Here is an 18,825-nt window from a genome sequence, read left to right on the forward strand (position 1 = left end):
GTCGAAGTGCGTAAGACAGAATGGGTGGAAGGGTGATTAGGTAATCACCAGGAACCGTTGTAGTTTTTATTGCTAACGTTTCGTCCTGAAAGGACTTCCTCAGAGTGCGACTTGCGACTTGCGACTTGTAAGGTAAGACCACCCGCTTGCGCGTGACCGGTTTTTGTGGGAGGGGAAGAATGTAAGAAAATAAAAAGATAGTAGTGTATAAAAGAGGGCTATTGCCACTGGGCGATTAAGCGAGCGATCAGGGGCTGTTGGTGGTCGTGGCTCGGGAGAAATGGACAGGGAACTCGGACGGCGGCGCCGACGGCCGGGATTAGAATCACCAAAAGTTCAGAAAATGGTAGGAGGCGTAGTAGTAGAGAAAGGTGGAAAAACGGAAAAATCTTTAGTGGGAGGTAAACTGAAATGAGATGTAGTATAAGAGAAAGTTAGAAAGGAAGCGAACTTTAGTCGAAGAAAAAGTGTAGATGTTTGTGCGTGGGTCGTGGCTATGTTCGTGAGAGGTGTGTGTATGTATCTTACGGGAAGTGAGTAGAGTTCACTTCCCGCGTGTAGAGAGCGCGTTCCTGTTTAGCCCCAGGTAAGGCCTGAGCTTTTCCTGCTTTTCCTCAGGTTGGGTGTTGTATTACCTTTCTCCTTCCCAGCACAACTCTGAAAGCAGAGAATTACGTGACTGGGAATTGTGTGTAAATGTCAGAAATGTAAACCCGCTCGCCAGCGTCAGCGAAGAGGCCAGCGCGTGAGTGCGGGCCGGTTGACAGAGAGGCTCCCCAATTCCTCTCTGCCGACCAGCCGGTGATCAGATGAGGGTTCTGAATAAGAGTTGGGTTGGGCCTCTGCTAAGCCAGCGAGCAAGTGTACGTGTGCCTCTTTCCTTCCAAGCACTACTCTAAAAACAGAGAATAACGTGGCTTGGGAAATGTGTGTATTTGTCTTGGTGTAAACCCGCCTGCCGACGTCAACGAAGAGGACGGCCTGTGTCAAACCGGTTGCAGCAAAGGAGATATATCTCCTCGCCACCACCGGCCGGCGAAGATTCCTGGGCGTTTGTTGAGTGAGCTGGAGTGGAGAGACGTCCGACCTCTAGGAGCGCTGTGTACACAAACAAATAATTGACAGCTTATATACTCACAGCTTACCCCGTTCCTCCCCGTTCGTCTTCGCTCCTCATGCACCTCCGTTCGGCATCACGAAGAACCAAGCTGGCCGTTACTCTCGCCAATTTTACAAATCCATCACGGTGGTTGCTACATGGAACAGAGGTGCTACATAAAGGTCTAACGAAATAGAGAAGAAAAGTAATTGAGGCAGCCTACATCAATTTACATCCATGTAGCAACCACCGTGATGGATTTGTAAAATTGGCGAGAGTAACGGCCAGCTTGGTTCTTCGTGATGCCGAACGGAGGTGCATGAGGAGCGAAGACGAACGGGGAGGAACGGGGTAAGCTGTGAGTATATAAGCTGTCAATGATTTGTTTGTGTACACTCTGAGGAAGTCCTTTCAGGACGAAACGTTAGCAATAAAAACTCCAACGGTTCCTGGTGTTTACCTCACCACCCTTCCACTCATATTTGCGTGTGTCCGTAAGGGTGTACAAGTGTGCCCGTGAGTGTCTGCAAGTGTCCTTGCGTGTCTGTGTGTACACGAACGAGTGTTCTTTTCACCTTCATACGAAAGCATGCGTCCAGCCTTCAGCCTCTCTCTTCTTTCCAGGTGGTCGTTGTAACTGCTCAAAACCAGAACTTCCCGAACAACCAGAACTTCCCGAGCAACCAGAACAACCAGAACTTCCCGAACAACCAGAACAACCAGAACTTCCCGAACAACCAGAACTTCCCGAACAACCAGAACTTCCCGAACAACCAGAACTTCCCGAACAACCAGAGCAGCCAGATGTACCCGAACTACCACAACAACCACATGTACCCGAACAACGTAAATATGACTCATATGATGGGCAATGGAGAACACCCTCTTGGCGGCAATATAAACGTTGAAGTGAACATTAACCAGGGAATGCTTCCAGCCAACTTCACGGGTATGAATGATGACCATATGATGCATAACAACCCTAATATGTATAACAACCCTAATATGTATAACAACCCTAATATGATGAATAACAACAATAATGGGATGAATTACAATCCCCAACAAATGGGATAATAAAGGATGCTTCTCCCGAGGCCTTGGAGGACTTTCAAGGGATCTAATGCGTGCATCAGGTCCCTGGGCTACGGCCTTGTTATTATGAATTGCCTGCTCCCGAGCATGGTGGAACTACAACCTCTTACCACCAGTATGCTATTACAAACAGTTTTGTGTGTTATAGCTGATATTAAATTCATTCATATCAAACAAATGTTTAATTTACCAAACCTAATCGATATAAACACAAACACACAGAAAGTGAGCAGCATTCGTACAATGCTTGAGATTAAGCTAAAAAAAATGCGTGGATACTAAATATTTGGTACATGCAATAGTAACTGCTTTATCTCTACTTCTTAATTCTCCAGTTCTGGTAACAACTACTTTTAGACATGGTTTGAGGGAACCAACCCTTTACTTCCCTGTTACTGTTTTTTTTTTTTTTAAGCAAGATGGATCCGTTAGACTGGCCATACACTTTTTCCTGGATTTATAGAATCATGAAAAGCATAGAAACTATTGATAGAGAGGATCTAATAAAATGGGATTGTAGAGATACAAGAGGACATGGAAAGAAAATCAAGAAAGACAGTTATAGAAGAGACCTAAAAAAGAACAGCTTTCCCCAAGGGGTAATAGATAGTGCTGGGCAAATACCGCTAATCTCAGTACCGGAATTACCGGTAAACAACAATGCCGTTACCGGAATTACCGGTATTTTACCGGTAAAAGACTCGTGAGGTAGTAGTCGCCCTTTATGACTTAAATCTTTAAACAAATTTCATCCTACTATGGTGTGTAGTCACAACCCCATTGCATATTCTGTATATTGAAATAAAGTAAAAATTTCGATAGCCAGTTCTATTTTATTTACGATATTGTGTTTATGGAGATATCTGGCAACTCTTCCCACCAATCGGAACCAAGCTATGATTCTAAACAGTAAACACATGATATTGAATTTTATAGATATCAGTGCGTTATCAAAGTTAGAGGTAGAAGCATGCCGCCTATCCACAGTATCCAGCCTCCCAGTTTAACTGTCTCTCCTGAAAAATCAATGTTTTTGTCCTTTAATAAGCTATATGTCTGGTTCTATTTTACATATTATTTTGATTGTTATGCCATTGTAAAGGGAAAAAAGTCATACTTTAATTGGTGCTACTGTAGTATGCTACCTACCGCGCAAGTGAGTGAATGGAGGGTGTCTGAGGGTGGGTGTGGTGTATAAACTTTTGTCCGCCTCTGCATGCATGGGTTCATGTTTGGAGGATGCATGTGGGAGTGGGAGTTTTGTTAATACACACACATACACATATAACGAACTTTGACTAATTTGTAATAAATGTTTTCTTAAAAACTAACCTAAACTGACTAATTTGTAATAGAAGTTTTCCTAAAAACTGTTTTTAATGCTCTCTTGTTTTAATACTTATTTCATACAAATTAGCCCAGCACGTGATCCAAAGACCAAGGTTACTCAAGGATATATTAGATTTCATTGTCAGCATGTTTTTTTATTTATTTCCTCAATTATCTTTTCATACAAATTAGTTCATATTCTTATTTAGAAACAGAAGCATATTGACATTTTCATCACTTAAGCATATACAGTATATTGTATATAAATATATATATATAATATACATATATATATATACACATTATACATACATATATATATATATATATATATATATATATATGTATATACATATATACATACACATATATATATATACACATTATACATACATATATATATATATATATATATATATATATATATGTCTTCGTTTGGCGACACGCGGAATTTTTTGATGAAACTTTCACAATTAATATAATTTCGTATGCTGATCACAGAAGTAACATTAATTCTATTGAGAAATTAACAAAAATGCCGAAAAAACGGTTTCAATGGTAAAAAAAATTACCGAGATCTTAGCGGTACATACTTGCTTAATGGTAAAAGTTTAACCGGTAAAATTAGCGGTACAGTACCGTCACTCAGTACCACCAAGCCGAGACGTGCTTACCGCTCTCTGAGTGTTATGGTATAGCTTATCGGTTAACGGAGCCTTAACGGTAGCAGAATTTTTGCCGGTAAGCTACCGTCAAGGTTGTTACCGATAAAACCCGTAACTACCGGTAGCTGCCCACCACTACCGTCAGTACCGTCACTCAGTACCACCAAGCCGAGACGTGCTTACCGCTCTCCGAGTGTTGTGGTATAGCTTATCGGTTAACGGAGCCTTAACGGAAGCAGAATTTTTGCCGGTAAGCTACCGTTAAGGTTGTTACCGATGAAACCGGTAACTTTGCCGGTAGCTGCCCACCACTAGTAATAGACGTTTGGAACAAGTTGAATGAGAGGGTAGTGTGCAAAAACAATACACGAATTTAAAAACAGTAGATAAAAAACGAGATATGAAGACGGGACACCACAAGCATAGCTCCCCTTCCTGTAAAACACAACTAGGTAAATATATGGGCCTTCTAGGAGTGACCGGTGAGGTCTCTCTCGGTTTCTAGGGCATTCAGGAGGGAGGTCTTCACTTCACTCTCCATTGGGCCATTCGAAAGTTGGACGAGAAAACATGAAATACACCTCTCCGCCCGTAGGCGACACGAGGTAACCCCCGCCTTCTTGAGCAATGGATTGATTGACTGCTGTTCTGGTGCTGGTATTTATCCTTGAATTCCTCTGTTTTATGGCTGGGGGAGAGATGATTGTTTAGGTTTTGATAGTTTCATAGCTCTTTACAATTGCGGTTTTCCTATTCTAACTGTGCATTTTCCTAGCTTTCTTTTTCCTACTTTGTGATAACTTTGTTTGGTTGATGCAACTTTTTTTATTCATTTACTTTAATTACTTTCTCTTTTCATGATCTTGGTGTCGTCTGCAACACCAAAAAGGAAAGGGGAAAAAAATAAAGTCTCTACCTATACAGGTATGGGATGGTTTGGGCAGATGGGAAGAATGGGTGAAGAAAGTGTGAAAGGCAAAGATGAATGGAGTGAATTTGTGGGGAAGATCGAAAATGGGATGGATGGATGTGGTGAAGGGGCCTTAAGAGTGGTCTGTTGCGAATGGGGAAGAGAGGGCAGGGGATAGGTGTGAGTGGAGAATGGTTGTGACTGGATGATGAACTGACATGGCCCAAAGGGATTTATCCTCATTTCTATTTACACATGAGGGGACAAGAAGTGATGGTTGCCATGTAAAGGAAGAAGTGGGGATGAACCAGCTTTATTAATTGGACCCTACTGTGTGCTCTATCTTGCTCCACTGCATCTGACCCAAGCAGTGGGTGGGGGACAGAGAAAGCCCTTCCTCCACAAGTCAATCAAATCGGCCATCCTGAGTCCACTACTGAACAAAGGTCTCCTTCATAGCATTCCATGATTCACACGACCGTGCCATCCTCTACCACATGACTCCTGCAAACTTCTCAATCTCATTTCTCCATCTTCTGTCTGGTCTCCCTCTTCCACAATTCCTATCTCATGGCGCCCACTCAGTAACACATTTGCTCCATCTCTCATCAGTCATTCTCACTAACTTACCTGCCCAATTCCACTTCCTTTCTTTTACTGCCTCCACAGTATCTTTCACTCTAGTTTGCTCTCTCACCCAACTTGCTCTCATACTCTCAGTGTTATTCCCATCATTGATCTCTCTATTCTCCTGTGTAGTCCTTAGTTTTGTTTCCATCGCCTTCGTCAGTTTCCAAGTCTCACACCCATAGATTATAGCTATCAGAATTCACTGATTGTAAACTTTACATTTCAAACATAAAGGTAGAGAGCCTCTCAGGATTTTATCATACTTAACAAACACTTTTCAACCAATTGTAATGTTTCTTTTTATTTCATTATCATGATCTTTTCTCACTTTCACCATCTGGCCTAAATAATTATACTCTTCAACTTCTTCAAGGCTCTCACCATCAATTATAATCTCTTTACTTGGAACTTTCATGTTTAACATTACTTTGGTTTCACTCTTATTCATTTTTAAACCTACTTTGAGACTTTCCTTGTTTAGATCACTCACCATATCTTGCAAGTCTTCTGCTTTTTCTGAAATAAGAATAATGCCATCCGCAAATCTTAGGTGGTTCAAATATTTGCCATTAATCTTAAAACTTTCTTTTCCCAACTTTTGAAAATATCTTCCAAGCAAGCTGTAAATAATTTGGGTGAAAGTGTATTTCCTTGCCATACTTTTTTCTCAATCTTGATCTTTTCTCTATCTTTATGTAGTCGAATTATAGCGATACCTTTTGCATAAATCTTCTCCAAAACTCTTATGATCTGTTTGTTTGTACCCTGCTTGCAAAGCGAGTTAAGTATTGCTATTTATTCTACTGAGTCAAAGGCCTTCTCGTAATCTACAAAAGCTAAACAGAGAGGTATACAGGTATTGTATTCTGTCATTTTCTCGATTAGTTGGTATACTGCCTGCATATGGTCTAGAGTCAAATATCTGCTCCTAAAGCCGGCCTGTTCTCTTGGCTGGTTTCCATCCAAAACTTGACTTAGTCTATATGTAAGGATATTGAAGAATACTTTATATACATTTGATAGCAAGCTAATCGGTTGATAGTTACTAAGGTCCTTTTGGTCTCCTTTTTTATGAAGCAAAATCACTATAGCATTGCACCATGCATCAGGAATGCTAAGGGAAACAAATCAGTGGGGATAGGTGTGGGATGGGTGGAGGTTGGGTGCATGCCTTGGTTGGCTACCTCCCTTGCGAGGGGGTAGAAGTCTTTTGATATGTAGATAATGTACAGAGAGGTTGGGTTTATGAGTGATATCACTTTACTTTGTCTTACTCCAAAATCACAAAGTCTGAAGTAGTAGTTGTATTGATTATACTGTAGTAGGTTCTCAGTACTTGGCACCTTCCATGAATACAGGTAGATCTCACTGGTCAAATTGGATCACCACCTAACCACATTCATTTTAATTATTCATGATCTGTACAGGTTCCAATGTAGCTCCATGAACCTCTTCTCCACAGAGAATGTAAACTTGTACAGCTAATGGGATGAAAGATTCCCACAGGTATCTCCAGTCTAGCTATAGTAGCTGATGACATCTTCATAGGATAAAGACAACATAACTCAACTATGACATACCACAAAAAGTATATAGAATAAAGTTCAGTGAGGGCACATTGATGCTTGCCACTCTTAGCATCATTTTCTGTGGCTACACCTTTTTTACAAAATAATGTAGTAATAGAGAATGCTGTGAAATCCTATGGAATTTGTTGCCCTAAACAACATCATCTATCTTTATTTGTGTATCTCACCAACCAGCTGGCTGAATTTACTCAAACATCTTTGTAACCACAGCACTTTTTTCAATCTTGATCACAAGGAATACATCTTGACCAATCATACCTGATGTTTCTGTCAATTCTTCAGACAGATGCATTGCAGTTAAAAAATACAGGATAAGGGTTAACAGCTAATTTCATACTGAGAAACTCTTAACTGGACAAAGGATAGCCCCAGTGGAATAAAATTGTCTAGCAATTACCAAGAATACTGCTGTAGTCCCGGATAGAAGGTCTGAATGAGATTATGTTTTAAAATGAGACATAGGGTAAACATTAGAGAAAAGAAAAAAAAAAAAAATGTCCATCATTATGATGATGATATGGTTTAACATCACACACTCCCCCCTATTGGGAGGCTAGGATGGTGCCCCTCACAGAGGGCTTTGTAACATGGAATTTAATGAACCATGCCCTTGGTTCAACTTCACTGGTGGCAGGATTCAAACCACCGTCACCTCGATCTTCGTCGCAAGTAACAACGCCCTAACCTGCTCAGCCAGCAAGCTTCCTTAAGTTAGGCATGGAAAATAAGTATGGTTTTCAGATGCTTATTGATTTATTGATATACAAATGAAAAAACCTGTGAAAAGACATGATTGATATATACTCACACATACAACACACATCTGTGCATTTTCAAATATTCATCTTTAGATTATTCCACATAATGGTGCCCTTACACAACTGGTAATTACTTAAAATACTAAAATGCTGTTAACAGTACTAACTTCATGAGGTTGATAACTAAAATACATAAAAGGATGCCAATCCACTGTTGCCTTGTGCTTCTCTAACCCACAGTAACTGGCTATAATCCTTTGGCTCTCCCATCATAATCTCTCCATGACAGCTGTCTATGTTGTGTGAAAGAGTGTTGTGTTCTTTCTGTCCCTGGCTAGTAAAACAAGAATAAGAAAATTGCCAGTCATACGCTCGGCTTATATACACACACATATATATATTACATGTTTATATATACATACTTACAGATAGATCTTTGGCCTGTTATGGAAATAGAATGCTAATCCCTAACAGCTGCACTTCTGGGTAGAGTTGAGGTTGCTGATGAGCTTTGATGATAGGTAGCTGTGAGATGATCTCTGATATCTGTCCCGTGGAACGACCCCATTCAGGTGGCGATCATCAGATGCTTATGAGAGATGACAGGTGTCAATGACAGATACTGACATTACTGACAGAGCAAACTAGTCAAATGAGAGCCGCAGAAGAGGAATATTTGGGTAAGGGTGGGTATGCACTTCTCATTATGATGGTCTAAATGAGATAGTCTTAATTCTTTTATGATCATGGCATTCTGTACATTGAATAAAATTGTCTAGAATACAATGTGAAAAGGGCATCACTGTGTGGAGGTAGTTGGATTGAGAAAATGTATTTTTTCCCTTCCCAAGATTTGGTTGATAACCCCTTCTTGCTCCTCCATTAGTTGCAACAATATAGTTAATTTCATGGGTTGCTTTTGGTCTATATTCTTACTAGCAACATGTAGTTCATCTCATTTATTATAAAACTAATTTGTAACCTCAGGGTTCTCTTCAGCAAAGAGCAAACCAATGAGTCATAGTTCAGATCCACAGATGTTGGGACAAAATTCTGAGCCTGGTCATGAAACTGATGTCAGCTTGTAGACCTGCACCCATCAGAGGGTGAGGAATAGCACCAGCACCTCCAGTACCCACAATCTAATTATTGGAAAAGGAGGGAAAAAATAATAATAATAATATAATTACATAAAAAACAATATATATATATATATATATATATATATATGTATATATTCTAACAACCACCATGCACTTTAATTCTAAGCCATCAAAGGCCGACATGCAGAAATTGAAATGTGGTACTGCCAAGGACTTGAACCCCGCATACTCATGACAAGTACAGCAGTGACTTACCAACTAGGCTATCAAGAGCTCTCTTGATAGCCTAGTTGGTAAGTCAATGCTGCACTTGTCATGAAGATGCCAGGTTTGAGTCCTTGGCAGTACCACATTTCAATTTCTGCATGTCAGCCTTTGATGGCTTAGAACTAAAGTGCATTGTGGTTGTTAAAATGTATCTCTAATCACTGGGACCCATTTAGTGTTGTACATATATATATATATATATATATATATATATATATATATATATATATATATACATATACATATACACACATGGTCGGCAGAGAGACAGCTACAATTGGAACTCCGGAAAAAACAAAATTTTCATAAATTTCAACGATGATGGAGTACCTGTGTTGTATTAATAGGGAAGGGGAAAACTTCTGGTGTAGTGGGCAGGTGAAGAAAAAGGAGAAGGGGAGGGATTGGTGAGGAAAATGGAAGAAAATGAGGAAGGAGACAAACGGGCTCCCCTTGACGTCAGAAGGAATGTAAACAATAGGGCTGCAGACTACACAGGTGAAGTTGAAAATATCAGTAAAGGCATTAAAATTAGAAATATATATAAGAACAACACAACAGAAAGTGGAGATAATTATTTCCATGGATTTAATGAGGGAGGGGATGACTACCTCTGCCAATTAGCAAGTCTAGAGGAAAAACTCGAGAAAATGAACAAAAAGTGGGAGGTTAGGTTCAGCCAACTTACATTACACAAAGAGTTGATAAATTGGAAGAACTAAAGAAGGAGAACCAAAACCTAACTAAAGAAATGGAAGAATTAAAAAGACAGTTAAAAGAAGTAAAAGATGAGAATGAGGAATTAAAGAAGAAGAATAAAGAGAATAAAAAGTCCATAGTAAAAGAGGTACAGGATTGGAGAAAAGTCCAAGAGAACAACAAAATTGAATTTAGAGATATAGTGACACAGGAGATGAAAGAACAAACTAAGGACACAGTTATTAAAGTAATGAGGAAGGAGAATATAGTAAGAGACTTAGCGGATAAAAAGAAATGTATAATTATATTAGGGACGGAAGAGAAGCATAATCCAAATAGGACTACAAGAGTAAAATAAGAGAAGAAAAAGGTAAACAAGATGTTAGAAGTAGTTCAAGAGGATGAACAAGAAACAGGGAAAGACAATGAAGAAATATATAGAATAGGGAAATACAATACAGATAAGGCCAGAGCAATTAAGGTTAAATTCAGGTCACAAACGACAGCAGAGAATATCTTAGCAAAAACAGGGAAACTAGCAAAAAGAGATCAGTATAAACAGGTATGGATAAAAAGAGAGATGAATAAAGAGGAAAGAGAGGATGAAAAAACAAAAAAAGACTAGAAGCTAAGGGAAAAAAAAAATTGAGAAAAGAAAAGATTCAGATAATGAGAAATTCTATTGGAGAGTGGATATGAAAGTGAGGAAATGGTTCATAGCAAAGAAAAACTGAAGAGAAATAGAAAACACAATGGAAGTAGCAGAAAATTAAAAGTGTCTTACACAAATATAGATGGCTTAATAGCAGGCTTGAAGGAACTAAATGATTACCTGAAGGAAAAAGAACTGGAGATAATGGGAATTGTAGAGACAAAATTGAAAGGTCCACTACCACCCAACAGTGTAGGACATGGTGCATATAATTATTGGATTAGAAACAGGTAAAACAAGGGGGTGGAGTTATGTTTCTGACTAAGAAGGATATAAATGTGAGGAATGTCACATATGGAAAGAAGAGAGATGATTATGACGGAAGAGGAGGACAGGGATGGGAAGAGCAGGAAGTTTGTAGTAAATTATGTGCCTCCTAAAACAGCTTCGTGGGAAGAGAGAGAACACAAAAATATGTTAGAAGACAAAAGGATAACACTAAATAGGATAATGGAAGATGGAGGAAGAATGGTTATAATGGGTGACTAATTGTAAAGAAATCTGCTGGGAAGAGATGACAGTGAAGGGTGGAGACAACCTATGGGGAAATGTACTACTTGATATGATTGTAGACCATACAATCACGCAATGGATACAAGAGAAAACTAGGTATAGAGATGAGGAAGAACCATCGAGACTGGACCTAATAATCACATCAGAACCCAAAATAGTGGACAAGATTGAATATGAGACACCGATAAGTAAAAGTGACCACATATTGGTTGAACTGGAACTAAATGAGGAAAAATTCATGGAAAAAAATGAACAATATAGAAAGGGAAGATTGATGTATGAAAAAAAAAAATTGTATAGAATAAGAGAATTCTTTCAAAAAGCAGACTGGGGAAGAATACACAAGGAGGAAACAACAGTAGAAGAGAAATGGAATATTTTGACAAAAATTGATAAAGTAGGAGTGGAAAAATATGTTCCAAGACAAAAACAAGAAAAAGGATATGTAAAGTGAAGGTACAATAAAAGATGTAGGGAGTTAAAAGACAAAAGGGATAAAATTGAAAAAAGACAAAAGACCTGAAAAATGGAAAATATAAACTAGTTATAGAAATGAAAATGTACAAATGTTCAGAGAAGAAAAGAGAAAATACGAAAAAGATGTCATAGAAAAATGTAAAGATCAACCTAAACTATTTTACAGATTTGTAAACAACAAATTGAAAACAAACAAGAATTAGAGAAACTATGACAAGGAGGAGTTGAATACACAGAGGAAATAGAAATGACAGAAATTATGAACAAGCATTTTAAATCGGTGTTTACGAGGGAGAACATACAACTTAGAGATGTCGAGTGGGAGGAAAAAGTCTCCCCTATGAAAGAGATAGAAGTAACAAGGAAAGAATTAATGAATCACTTGAGTAATCTCGATGTCAGAAAATCACATGCTCTGGATGAAATGGCAAACTGGATTTTGAGAGAAAGCAAGAATGAACAGACGAAATACATAGTCTAATAAGCAGTTCATTGAAAGAAGGAAAAGTTCCAGAAGATTGGAAAAGAGCAAATATAGTACCAATATATAAAGGGGGAAACAAGGAAGACCCTACTAACTATAGACCGGTCTCTCTTACAAGTATGATAGCTAAAATTTGTGAAAGAATTATCAAAAGTAGATGGATAAGGCATTTGGAAAAAAACAATGCACTAAATCCAAGGCAATTTGGATTTAGACAAGGACGATCATGCGACACAAACTTAATGTGTTTCTATTCAAGGCTAATAGGTGTAATACTAGAAAGAGATGGATGGGCTGATTGTGCATTTCTAGACCTGAAAAAAGCTTTTGATAAGGTGCCATATAAGAAATTGCTAAAGAAATTAGAAACTGCAGGAGGAATACAGGGCAAACTGCTGAAGTGGATGGAAGACTTCTTGCATGAAAGAAAAATGAGAGTAGTGATAAGAGACCAACACTCTAATTGGGATGAAGTGATTAGTGGAGTTCCACAAGGAACAGTTCTGGCCCCAATGTTTGCTATTAATGATATGGATAAAGGAATTGAAAGTTATATGAGCTTCTTTGCAGACAATGCAAAATTGTTGAAAAAAGTGAACACTGTAGAAGAATGTGAGTCACTACAGAGTGATCTCAATAAAGTATGGGAATGGAGTAGGAAGTGGGAGATGGAATTCAATATTAAGAAGTGTAGTATAATGGAATTTGGAAGAAACAGAAAAAGAATAGTGGGATCATATAAATTGGGAGAGGAAGAAATTAAAAAAGTAGAAAATGAGAAGGACCTGAGAATCATTATTATCAATAATATGTCCCCCGAGAAACATATAAACAAAATTTTTGGAGAAGCTTATGATTTAATAAGAACAATCAAAGTGGCATTTACATACCTGGACAAAGAAATGGTGAAGAAAATACTAGTCATTCTGATACGACCAAGATTGGAGTATGCAGCGGTGACATGGTCACCAAGTACAAAAAATGTACAACAAAAATTGAAAGAATACAAAGAGCAATTATGAAATTGGCACCAACACTCAGAACTATCATATGAAGAGAGACTAGCAAAACTTGAGCTACAGATATTAGAGCAAAGAAGAGAGAGAGGAGACTTGATAACTATAGAATCATGAAAGGCATAGAAACTATTGATAGAGAGGATCTAATAAAATGGGATAATAGAGATACAAGAGGACACAGAAAGAAAATCAAGAAAGACAGTTATAGAAGAGACCTGAAAAAGAACAGCTTTCCCTACAGGGTAATAGATGTTTGGAACAAGCTAGAGGAGAATGTGGTGTGTGCAAAAATGATACATGAATTCAAAAACAGTCTAGATAAAACAAGATATGAAGACGGGACACCACGAGCATAGATCCCCTTCCCATAAAATACAGCTAGGTAAATACACATATATATATGTGTATATATATATATATATATATATATATATATATATATATATATATATATATATATACATATATATACAGTATATATATATAAAATATACATACATACATATACCAAGGCTTTTTCCTCCTTACAAGGGAGGTAGCCATAAAGGAAAAGGCATAAAATCATTTCCACCCATTCCATCCCTGAATACACTCCACACCCCTCCACCCTCCCTCTTATCTGAGCACCTCCTGGATGATGGCTCATCCTTGCACCTTGTCCACTGCCCTGGGTCAGAAGCAGTGTCGCAAGACAGTACAACCATATATATAGGTATTAGTCTATGCATGTTCTAGTAATGCATTTTTGCTTTGGTGCACCATGTAACATTGGAAATTTATTTCAAACAAGGTAGGTTTTTCAAATCACTTTTGCAAATTCTGGGTCAACTACATTTTTAAATTCTGCACTGGCAACCTATGGCCTGGTACACAAACTGCTCCCACAAATAGCCTCCTCAAACACAGTACACCCACTACATTACATAGCAGAACATCCACACATGCCAAAAAAGATCAAAACAATACCCAAATACCTATATCAAACACAAATACTCTCTTCTCTTTCTCCACAACCATCCTATTTTCTATTTGCATGATTTTCTGATCCTGCTACAAGCGCAGTGTTATCCGCAAACAACAGCTGGCTCACCTCCCACTTTTCTCCATTTTCTTTAACCATCAGAGGAGGGATTGAGGAAGTTGGTGACAGAGTTTGGGAGAGTGTGTGAAGAAGAAAATTGAAGATAAATGTGGGTAAAAGTAAGGTGATGAGATGTACAAGGGGTGAAAGTGGCAGCAGACTGGAAGTGAGCATTAAGGGAGAGCGACTGGAGGAAGTGGATAGTTTTAGATACTTGGGTTCAAATGTGACAGGAAAGGGTGGAGTGGAGGTGGAGGTAGAATATAGATTGAGAGAAGTAAGTAAATGCCTTGGTGGATTAAAAAGTGTAATAAGGAATAGACATTTGGGAATGGATGCTAAGAGAAGACTATGAAGGAGTGATTTTGCCAAAAGCATTGTATGGGGCAGAAACATGGAACATAAGAGAGGAAGAGAGGAGTTTGAATGTGTTTGAGATGAGGTGTCTGAGAAATATGATGGGGGTTACTAGGCTGGATAGAGTGAGAAATGAGGAGGTAAGGAGGAGAACAAGGATGGTAGGGGAGTTGGGAGATAGGGTTGATGAAAGAGTATTAGGATGGTTTGGACACATGGAAAGAATGAGTGAAGAAAGACTAGTAAAAGAGGTATGGAATGCAGATGTGGAGGGAGTGAACATGAGGGGGCTTCCTAAGATGAGATGGATGGATAGGGTGAAGGGGGCTTTGGGGAAGAGGGGAATGTCTGTTGATGGACGGGGAGAGGACAGAAGATGGGGTGAATGGAGAACGGTTGTATATGGATGATGCTATGATGCATGAGGTGGAATGGGTGGGGAGATGGGGGGTGAGGTAGTATGTGTGAGAAAAATTTGACGCAGCCCGAAGGGATTTCTCCCTGTCTTCTCCTTTTCTGCATGGGGGGACGAAGAGGGGGGGTCGCCAATTTAATGAAGCGGCCTTGCTGTGGATGTGATGTGTCTTGCGACACTGCCTCTGACCCAGGGCAGTGGACAAGGTGCAGGAATGACCCGTCATTCAGGAGGTGCTAAGATAAGAGGGAGGGTGGAAGCAGGTGGAGTGTATTTAGGGATGGAATGGGTGGGAATGGTTTTATGCCTTCTTCTTTTTGGCTACCTCCCTTGTAAGGGGGAAAAAGCCTTGGTATATGTATGTATGATTTTCTAATTGCACAACAGATAAAAGAATGTATATATTGTGTTAATAGATGAATACCTTTATGTGTATATATACAGTACATACACACACACACATATATATATACATATATACTGTTTATACAATAAACCCTCCAATATACTGAACCTAGTTATAGTGATTTTTAATACAACAAACATAATTTTCCATCTAAACTACCCACTCATATAATGAACTTAGATCGTTATATAAGATACCATATTCCTTCCAAACTACCCACTGCTATTGGTGACAGCATTTTGTGTACCAGACTTCCATCTCATAAACCTATACCAGGAGATGTAGCCCTGAGAGGTTGACACTCAGTCTACAGACTGGGCCCAAGATATCTCTATTAACTATCTGTATTTATTACAATTTTCACACATGACGAGCTGACAACCAGTGACTGCTCTCTTCTTACCACTTTCAGGTGGTGACATAGAAATAGTCCCACATACAACACAGACAGCATTCCAAATTTTCTTCCCAGAAGGATCTGTAGGAAGTTCTGGGAACTGTTGTCAGCCACTGTGAGACTGTGGATTTTCCACTTTGTGAAACTTAAGGCAATAACTGATTGATTGGTGTTGGATTACTGGTCCCACATTAACCTGTTGATCTTGTTACCTGCAGGTTGCTATTCTTAGAAGCCCTCCACATTCAGACAAAACAGCCAACTATTAGCATTCAAGTGGATGCCTTTCAGACCTTGCCATAAAGGAAAAGACTAACAGTGAAAAGACCAGTGAAATCCATTACTTCACCCACTAGGAGAGCTAACCAGAGGTGAGAATATTATGCATGCTAACTGGCCAGCATCAGCCAGTCACCAATGACCTCATCTGCAGTACAATAGCTATGATCCACACATCCCATATATAAAAAAGACACACTACTAGACACAGCACTTCGCACTTGAAAATAGAATGAGAGTTCCTAAATGTCAGCCACATTATGAGATTTAAGTAAATTTACAAAATAAGATAAATTGAATATATGTTATATAGAAAATATACACAAGAAAAAGGAAAAAAAATGTATATATATATATATATATAATATATACATATGATGAAGGTGGAAAAAGGAAGTCACAGGTCTAGATGTTTTTAAGTTTATTCCTGACCAGTTTTGCTCTATGCTTCTTTAGAGGAATGTCTTCCACTTTCATCAACTTATCACAATGTCCCAGCATATATATATATATATATATATATATATATATATATATATATATATATATATAGATATATATATATATATATATATACATATGAATCCAGAAACTACAGACTAAAGAGGGGGAATATTGGTCCATTAAAGCCTTATATCCATAGGTTTCATGTGTTGAACATAGTATATGTATATATATATATATCCAAAGGAGAAAGAAAACTGGAAGACAGTAAGTATTTTCATATATTACATCCTCAGACAGATTACAAGTAATCTATCTGATAATGTAATTTACGAGAGTACTTTCTGTCTTCAACTTGCCTTTCTTCTTTAGTAATTTTGCATACTTCATTTCAAGGTGGTGTGAAAGCCCTAGATAGATAGATATATATATATATATATATATATATATATATATATATATATATATATATATATATATATATATACATATATATATTTACAGCCACAAAAAATCTTGGGACTTACCCAAGTTATTACCACGGAAAAAGTGTACCAATTTATTCTGTGTTTCTCCCTCTATCTGGTAAGATATTTCTAACTGTTGGTATCTGGCAACTTGTCTGGCATTTTTCCATCATTGTTACTACAGGTAAGCCTATTCAGTGTCAAGTCTGCCATATTTGAAAGAGGGTGTGTTGGTGTTGCTCCGTCCTCTAGTGCCTATGACTGTGTTTTTTTCCATCCAAAATGTTGTTATTGTTATTCCCAGATTGTTTGGCCAAGCAGTCTCATCTCTCTGAGAATCCCTACGGCTGAGAAGGAGTTTTCCCATAAATCCCATATAGAGTGTATTGTGTGTTGTTGGTGTGCATGAATGTGTTATATAGTATGGGGTGAAGTGTTACATCCTGAACAGTAAGTCCAGCCTCTTTTGGTGGCTTACAAGGGCTGGATGGTGGGCACACTGCAGTCTGGCCAGGTGAACTCTGTCCTCTTGAGGAAGAGTGGATTCAGTGGGATGGTTATCAAGGAGCAATGTGTTGTCTGTCAATTTATTGATGGAGCAGTACGCAATATGAATTATGGACATACTTCTGGAGGTGGGTGTTTGGTGGTTGTGGAGGAAGAGAAGAGAGTATTTGTGTGTGACATAGGTATTTGGATGTTGTTTTGGAGTTTCTTGGTATGTGTAGATGTTCTGCCATGTTTGTGGAGGGGGCAGCATGTGTTTGTGCACCTCTCATGTCAAGATGATCTTTGACTTTGTGGACTTTTGTTTCATAGTCTAGATGGTCTTTAGGTGTTGTACTTGTGCAGTCTGTAATTATCTTAGGGCTTTGTCCTGTATAGTCAGTAGGGTATTGTGGTGTCTTGGTGAGATTAAGGGCACATGCTGGGCTTGCATAATTCATCACTGAGTGTAATATTGTTTGTACAGTCACGGCAAAAAAAATCATAACATATCGGCAATAAAAATTGTAATACAGAATTTGCATGTTATGATTTTATTTCATGTTCCAACATAGAGAGTGGGTGGAGCTTGTGTTGACCCAGTGGCCTTGATGGGTATGTAGCTACACCACACCACCCAGGCATGTCTCAGTGCACCATGAGTGCTTGTGTAAAGAGGTTGCATAGTAGGCTACTCCCCTTAGCACCAATCCTGACTGTAGCCCTATCTTTGCAGCCATATAATTCCATTCAACCTGCACATAATGGGACGTACTAAGCTCAGCATGGAGGAAAAGTCTCATGCTATCACTCTATTAGATTGGGGCATGTCTGTGATTCATGTAGCCACTGACCTGAAGGTGTCTAGACAAGCCATTTATCATGCCTGGGATGTGCCAGTGGCACTACCACCAGGCATGACTCCTCAAAGGAAAACAGGCTCTGGAGCACTAAGAAAGATGACAGCAAGGACAGAGAAGCTGTTAAACCATAAGGTGATGTTAAACCCTTCAATAGCAGCTGTAGCACTCGAGAAAAAACACCCAGACAATTCGGCACACACAAATTGTGTTATAATTTTCATGGCCGATGATGTGTTAAAAAATTTTTTGCCATGACTCTATACTGATATGTTAGTTGTTTT

At 38.7% G+C, this 18,825-nt stretch overlaps 1 protein-coding gene across 2 annotated transcripts in view; it reads right to left on the minus strand.

Moving 5' to 3' along the window:
- Positions 1–8,040: 8,040 nt before the first annotated feature.
- LOC143017794 (uncharacterized) overlaps positions 8,041–18,825 on the minus strand; it is a 47,798-nt gene continuing 37,013 nt past the window's right edge. The window contains exons 13-14 of one of the 2 annotated variants that reach the window (XR_012965697.1): positions 8,502–9,217; positions 8,041–8,409 (exon numbers count right to left, since the gene is read on the minus strand). The gene's annotated coding sequence lies outside the window, so the exon portion shown is untranslated. Of the gene's footprint in view, positions 9,218–18,825 lie in introns of both variants that reach the window. The other variant, XM_076172684.1, reaches the window with a different exon arrangement.

Source organism: Oratosquilla oratoria, chromosome 33, assembly GCF_046742065.1.
Source record: "Oratosquilla oratoria isolate Oo_2021 chromosome 33, ASM4674206v1, whole genome shotgun sequence".
Classification (NCBI taxonomy): domain Eukaryota; kingdom Metazoa; phylum Arthropoda; class Malacostraca; order Stomatopoda; family Squillidae; genus Oratosquilla; species Oratosquilla oratoria.